The 7,474-nt window shown below is 39.2% G+C and overlaps 1 long non-coding RNA gene across 1 annotated transcript; it reads right to left on the bottom strand.

The window, feature by feature from the left end:
• Positions 1-287: 287 nt before the first annotated feature.
• Positions 288-3,824, bottom strand: LOC124669451. Its single transcript, XR_006992190.1, has 3 exons — positions 3,781-3,824; positions 595-759; positions 288-396 (listed from the first exon to the last, which is right to left on the bottom strand). It is a non-coding gene; the product is annotated as an uncharacterized LOC124669451 (long non-coding RNA).
• Between the last annotated feature and the right edge of the window lie 3,650 nt (positions 3,825-7,474).

Genomic DNA, 7,474 nt, shown 5'->3' with positions numbered 1-7,474 from the left:
TTGGGGGCCGGATATTTTGAGTCAAGATGAGTTATGTCGTTGGCCAATAACTTGTTCATCTTAAACATGTCAGCAGCGCTAGTTCCAAACACGACGTGCACTTCATCATCGCAAATGATCTTTCTTTAATAGTCGGGATCCTCAAAGTTATTATATGCCCATAACTGCCTCACAACGTGAATGAAGAGTACAATGTTAAATATACATAAGTGGACATGGGAGAAATTAGTAAAAGGGGACAAATCAGATGTTATCTTCTCATCTAAGCTAGTGAATAAATTGAAAGTACCTGAGTATGTACATAGTAGCACTCTTTCCAACAACACCCTGAAGTTGAGAGGAAATTGCACAAACTTTTTTTAGCCATCAGGCACACCTATTTTCCGCTTTGTGGCACTGCAAAGAAAAATAAAGATATCACACCAGTCAGTTTACATGCATGTGTGAATTCCATAATAGAACTACTATATAGTCTCACCAGGATGATGAAAAAAATTGAGTGCTGGTCGTGAGACCATTACATGAATCCAATAACTCAACACTCGGTCAACATATTCCTCCAGCCGAATAGACTAAACCAGGTCCAATGTATACCTCTTTATGGCCGGCAGCACATAATCTGTTTTCCTCTTGTTATTGCAACAACCAGGATTGCCTCATGATCCATAAGTGTGACACCATGATCGCCAAGGAATATGAATTGGCCAATCACCTCGTTTTTTTGGTTTGATATCCTTTGCGCTAACGGAAAGATTGTAACTGTAGACAATAAGAGTGTTATTTCTTTGATCCATATGATCATAAACTGGTGCTTCTATGTAAATAATACTAGATGATACCCCGCGCGTTGCTGCGAAAACACATGTTTAAAAAATGTTTAATCAGGTAAAACAAATGTGAGAGAAATGAAGGTATTTTTTTTACTGTCAACAATCTCTAAGAATGTGAATCATGATACACAATAGCATGTCCTAAACTAATTATTAAAAGATTGATGGAAAGGTTCTAATCATAGTTAAAAATGTATTTTCACAATATGTTAAATTTATTATAAGTATGAAGGAGGGTTAGATGTACCAAAAGATTGTGTTTAATGTGCACACACCGGCATATCGTGATAACACAAAAGTGAAGGTGCTAGAAATAGTGTAACTTAACAATTGTTACAATTATCTTAAATAAAAGCAACTTTTCACTTTAGAAAAAGATACTTAGAAAGGAAGCATATGAAAAACATAAAAGGAGTTAAGCATGAAGCTGTACACATCTTCTCAAGAACTTCCAACTGTCAATGGGCAAAACATTCATAAGGTAGTTGATGATATTTATTTCAGATCCTGAACGATATGGTGCTGATCAATTTTTATAACAATCCACTTTTTGATATCACCAGTGTTGTCATTGACAATCCTCTACTTAAAAAGTTAAAGGGACAATTTCATACATCATCAAATTAATGAGAAAAGAGAGCATTCCAAATTACGGAGTGTAAGCATTCTGCGGGCCTACGTACCTTGGACCAACAGTTTTGTTCAAATCTGATATGCACCTGTCATAATCCGCAATAAGAAAGTTACCAATGGATACATATGGCTTGTGTGTTAGATGAAGTTTGCAGAGACAACATATGCGGGGAATCACTCGGAGAAATTACATAACACTTTGTTGATTAAGGCTCCAATAATTGGAAAGTCGATTACAAATCCCGATGGCATGCTTAAACGTAGAGATAGAAAGTTAACTGCACCTTCGATGGAGCTGCATGGAAAGAACTAAAACGGTTCTATGAGGGGTGAAAAGGAAATAGTTAAAAGAAGTAAAAGGATGTAGGCAAACAAAATGCGTGGCCGGAACATTAGGTATCACCTGGAAAACATTCCATCAGTATATTGGTTTATATGAAATATCATCCCTGATAAAGGAAAATTAAGGTAATTAATTCGTATTAAAATATAGTAATATGAAAAGTAAATATGAAGTTATATAGGAAAAGACTTAACAAATATGAGTGAAGATAGCGGCATCGTATTTAGGTAAACTTGTGTCCATGCAGGGCCATGTCCTGAGAGATCAATAAGCAAAGCAGCAGCACCAGCATTAATAATTTAACAGCAAAAAAAAAGACGCAAATGGAGAAGGGTCACAAATGATCTAACCTTGAACTAACAACAGCTATAGGACAGAGCAATGTATGGAGATGGTATCAATAGGCTGCCTTCATTTTCAATGTAAACATAGCCTGTGGATCTCAGACGGCGTCGAGGATGCATTACGTGCCTCAAGGCTGCAGACGGGATTTGAGACTTGAAAAGGAAAAAATGGACAACAAAAATAAAAAAATCCATGTGAGATACTTATGAGGTTATCTTATTAGCACGACAATATCGATGATGAGAAACAATAGAAACAAATGCAGAGATACACGCCAATTTATAATATAGAATCTGTACATTGTTCTACCATGGAATTAGGAAAATCAATCTGATTGTAAATTATCTCAATGCAAAAAAAAACTGACAAAATTATAATCTCACCCGGAAGGCAAGAGCACAGAATGAATAAGAGAGACTATGGTAGACCAGCCAGGATCAGGGAGAATCAGCCGATAGTCCCAAGTAGTTCCAGAATCCAATACAATGCTACTTGATATCCCAACATCACCTAGAGCTTCTTTTCCAAACCGCAATCTGCAGGTGAAGTTATCCCCAATCAGGAAAAAAACCTGTAACTTCAGTGAAGATATCAGAAAGACGCCTCTGGCATGGATGAGGCCTTGAAAACACACGTGAAATTAGTAGGGGATTCTGGGATATTGCAGGAATGGGGAAGTAAGGAGTCGGGAGGAGGAGGGGCTACGGGGCCAGGGAATGGATCGATCAGATCCATCGCTTAAAAGCTTTAGAAAGTAGAGCGGCTCCATCGGTTACTCGCGTTTACTCGGCAAAGAAGATGAGAAGGGGGGAATCATGGGTCCTGGAGAAGATGAAGAGCAATAGACTTTCAAAGAAATCAATCGGGAAGGGGAGTGATACTGCCGGTATCTGCCAAAAAAATGTGAGAAAAATGTGTGAGCGAGCGAGGAGAGACCCAACGTGCGACCAACTGTGGCACATGAAAAGAGGATGACGTGGCTTGATCAGAGGCTAGGAAAATTAGCTAGTGGGGGTCTCCTATTTAGAGATAAAAGATATATATCTATCTACCCTAAGAATAAAAGGAAAAAATGCAGGAAGCAACTAAAAAATTAATATTAATCATATAAGTGGGCAATCATCCAATAAGATGGGAAATAAAAAATCTGACCAAGTAGTACCTTAAGCTATCAATTAAACAGATGCACAACAGTATGAATTAAATGTATCCTCAGATCAGATTCCTGCATCAAAGGATCGAAGCAAGCAAGAGGTAATTAACCCCCTTTGCGCTAACAATCCAACAGATCATTGTGCAAACAGGGAATAGGATAAAAGTATATATATACAAACGAAAATTTTAATCGCTATCAGTATATATATTCACCAAATAAAAAATTAACATTACTTAGTTGAGTTGCTTACTATATTACACTAAAGGTAAGAACATCTCACATCCTTATTAAAAAGAACCAAATTTCTTGTAAACGCAATCAAAATAAAGTGAACCCAAATCTATGAAACATAAAATGTTTGTATAAATAGTAGTGTGGTCTTCATCAGTATGTCAAGCAATCAGCCTGTTTACTTTTGTCGAAACTCATCTTGTTTACCAAAACTACAGAAGGGAAAGAATAATTGAGTTAACCTTTCCCATACAAGAACCTTCTCAGAAACTTCCACGGAAAGCTTGCCCGAGTGGTAGCCTTGTCACCTGCGGAATTCAGAAAAAGTAGGAGATATAATACATTAATGCAAAGATGTTCGTAATGCATTAGGAGTTCATGACATGCTGGATCATCTATAGACTCCTGTTCCAAAATCAATATCTGCAAATGACATAGGCAGGTCAGTCAGATGGATTCCTAACCAGCAAATTAAACTACTACAACTCTGACATACAAAACTGGAATATTGCTGCTAACAGATAGCCTTTCCTTGACACAAATTAAATTGCTTAAGCCATGACATCATATCCTGAAATACATACTTGATATTTATTCACCAAGAACTGAGATAACACTATGATAGCCTTTCCTTCACGATGCAGTGCTCGAGCGCCCCGAGGCTGACTTTTTTCACGAAGAGGTCCGCGAAGCCCCAGGGATTCTCGCCGAACACCTTGAGGAAGTTGCAGACCATGAAGTCCAGGCGGAGGTGAGGTGTTGAAGCCCTCGGCGCCAAGCACACACGCGTCCACCTAGCCATCGAGCGCGGCCTCGCGGGCCTGGAGGGTGGCGTATCGCCGGTGTGCGTATGTAGGGAGGGGAACAACGCGGGAGGAGGGTGTGAAGGATATAGGACACGTAGAGGTCGCCGCCTAGCCAGGAGAGCACAGAGGCGGCGAGCGGCGGGTCACCCGGGTGGGCGGGGACATCGCGCGCGCTGGCCTGCGGCAAGGCAGAAGTAGCGAACATGGAGGCGAGCAAGGTTGACGATACATGGATTGGGCATGGACGAGCTCAGGAAACGGGTGAAATAAGGTGGAAGAAGAGACCAACCTGGTGATACATGAGAAGATAAGGTAAAAAAAAAAGAGAAGATGAGAAGGAGGTCCAGGAAGATAATACGTGTATGTAAATCTTAACTCCAACTGCTTAACTACATTGACGTGGTAGCACAATCAAGACCATAGTGGACCACATAAACTGAACTGCTACATCCACCCATGCCCCATGCCAAAAGAAGTCCTGCCACAGTAGCAAGGAAAAATACCACAAAAATTCCTACAGGATACCAAAAGTGTACCCAGAAAAAGCAACATAGGATTTAACCACAAAGTAACTTAACGTGTCAGTTGGACGTTAATAGCAAAAAAAAAAATCAAAACTCTGTAAAAAAAAGGAAGTTGTTCACCTTTAGTATAGTAGATATGTATAGTATATACTAGATATGGCAAGATTAGGTAGTCTACAATCTTTGATGATCACCATTCTAACCCAAATCATCAAATATGGCAAGGTTATGTAGGATATGCAATGGCTTGGTGAAGATACACTGCTGGTGGTGGTGGTTAGATCACCTAACACTTCAACTTGGTCACCAGCAGAGGATAAGGTGCAGACGAACACCTAGTGCTTCAATTTATTCACTAGCAAGTAGATGACTCAGCATGCTAGAGAGAACCAAAAGCCACTTTCAATCCGCCACGGTCATGTTAATAGTCCATTTGTTTCAATAAAAAAGGCTTATTTCTTCTTCTTCAAAAGTTAAACTAAGTAATGTTTGACCAAACTTTAAGAAAATTCATTCAACAAACTCTGATGATCGTACTGTATCCGTCTTCGACCTAACCAACACCACATGCCTGCATGTCGTCAGCCTAAATTCCGCCCTCCCACCGGGCTCGCCGCTGCCCTTGTTGCTCGCGGCAAGGAACGGAAATATAACGCGCTGGGATCTCCGGTGGCCACCTGATCACGTGCCTGCGCAATAGGCACAACAACTCATTCCGCGATGGCGTCTTCCCGTCCGATGAGGCCGTCCTAGCGCTCAGGGTTGGCTTCAAGCTCAGCTAAATTATATTTTTATACTAGACATTTATACTAAACTATCATTTATATATCATACTATGGTCGAAATGAATTTTCTATTACTTTGATTTCATATTTCAGCACATAAGAATGCTTCCTTCTAGCGTTGATTTCATATTAGTACACATGAATATGGTTCTCACTAAAATACTTAGCCATAAGATATAAGCATGAAAACTTAAAACAATGCTCAGCACGTAACAACGCTTCTCGCTAAAATACTCAGTCACTAGAAATTTTCTATTACTTTTATTTCATTTTTTTTTGCATGTGTGCCTGTATTAGTGTATATATTTTAATACATTATAGAGATTTTAAACTATAAAATCGAACAAATATTGTAGTGATTATTATTTCTTATTAGCTAAGCATGAAAACTTGATGATAACCCTCACGTTGATGTGGAATATTAGCACATCTAACACTTAAAGTAGTCAGGTGCACCTTTAGAAGCAAAATAAGATATATATAAGCATGTGAAAGAAAAGAAAAACATGATCGATGATGTGCAGATTGTTCTCGAGCTATCTCAAACTACACTTGCAAGATATATACTACCTCCATCCCAAGGCTTAAGGTCTATATTTGTTTTCAAAAAGTCAAACGAAGTAAAGTTTGACCAAACTTTTAGAAGAAGCTATGGACAAATATGATATTTTTTTGATACCATATGAAAATATATTTCATTATATATCTAGATTTTGTACTTTTCATGTTAATGATTTTTGATAAAAACTTGGTCAAATTTAACGTAGTTTGACTTTCTGAAAAAATATAGACCTTAAGCCTTGGGATGAAGGTAGTAAGAAGTAAACGATGCACTTAAATAATACTTCTACAATATCTCAACTCTTCTTATAACTAGGACGAAGCAAGATCAACGAAATAATATTTGATAAGGCATCTCCACCAGCGCCCCCTATATCATGACTGGCAACAATGCCAACCAAGCTCTATAGGGGGCGCCGACATACATTCCCTCCTAATAGGGAGCATCTTCTCACACCGACGTTCCCAATAAAAATTCCCCAAAAAAGTAACATGTTATTTTCATTAATATTTGAAGAACTTTTAACAAAGAATAATAATTAAAAACTCTAGCTAGCACTCGCTGTCGGAGTCAAGGTTGATGATGCGTGCCTATGTCGCTGACCGAATCTAGGCGATGCATTCGGGCCATGACCATGATGTCTACGGGTGCTTCTATTCTTGTAGACAGTGTTGGGCCTCCAAGAGCAGAGGTTTGTAGAACAGCAGCAAGTTTCCCTTAAGTGGATCACCCAAGGTTTATCGAACTCAGGGAGGAAGAGGTCAAAGATATCCCTCTCATGCAACCCTGCAACCACAAAGCAAGAAGTCTCTTGTGTCCCCAACACACCTAATAGGTGCACTAGTTCGGCGAAGAGATAGTGAGATGCAAGTAATATGGATGAGTATGAGCAGTAGTAACGGCGCCAGAAAAGTGCTTGCTGGCGTGCAGATGATGGTAGTAATATTGTAGGAAGTAAAGATGCAGTAAAACAGTAAACAAGCAGCGATAGCAGTATTTAGGAACAAGGCCTAGGGATCATACTTTCACTAGTGGACACTCTCAACATTGATCACATAACGGAATAAATAGATAGATGCTAGACTCTACACCCTCTTGTTGGATGATGAACACCACTAACTGTGTAGGATTACACGAACCCTCAATGCCGGAGTTAACAAGCTCCACAATATTCAATGTTTATATTTAAATAACCTTAGAGTGCATAACTGATGGCGTGTATTTCACACGTTCGTTGGGCAACCCCAAGAGGAAGGTAT

Source organism: Lolium rigidum, chromosome 7 (assembly GCF_022539505.1).
Source record: "Lolium rigidum isolate FL_2022 chromosome 7, APGP_CSIRO_Lrig_0.1, whole genome shotgun sequence".
Lineage (NCBI taxonomy): Eukaryota > Viridiplantae > Streptophyta > Magnoliopsida > Poales > Poaceae > Lolium > Lolium rigidum.
Note: the sequence above shows the minus strand (reverse complement) of the source record. Positions and strands in the feature narration are given on the sequence as shown.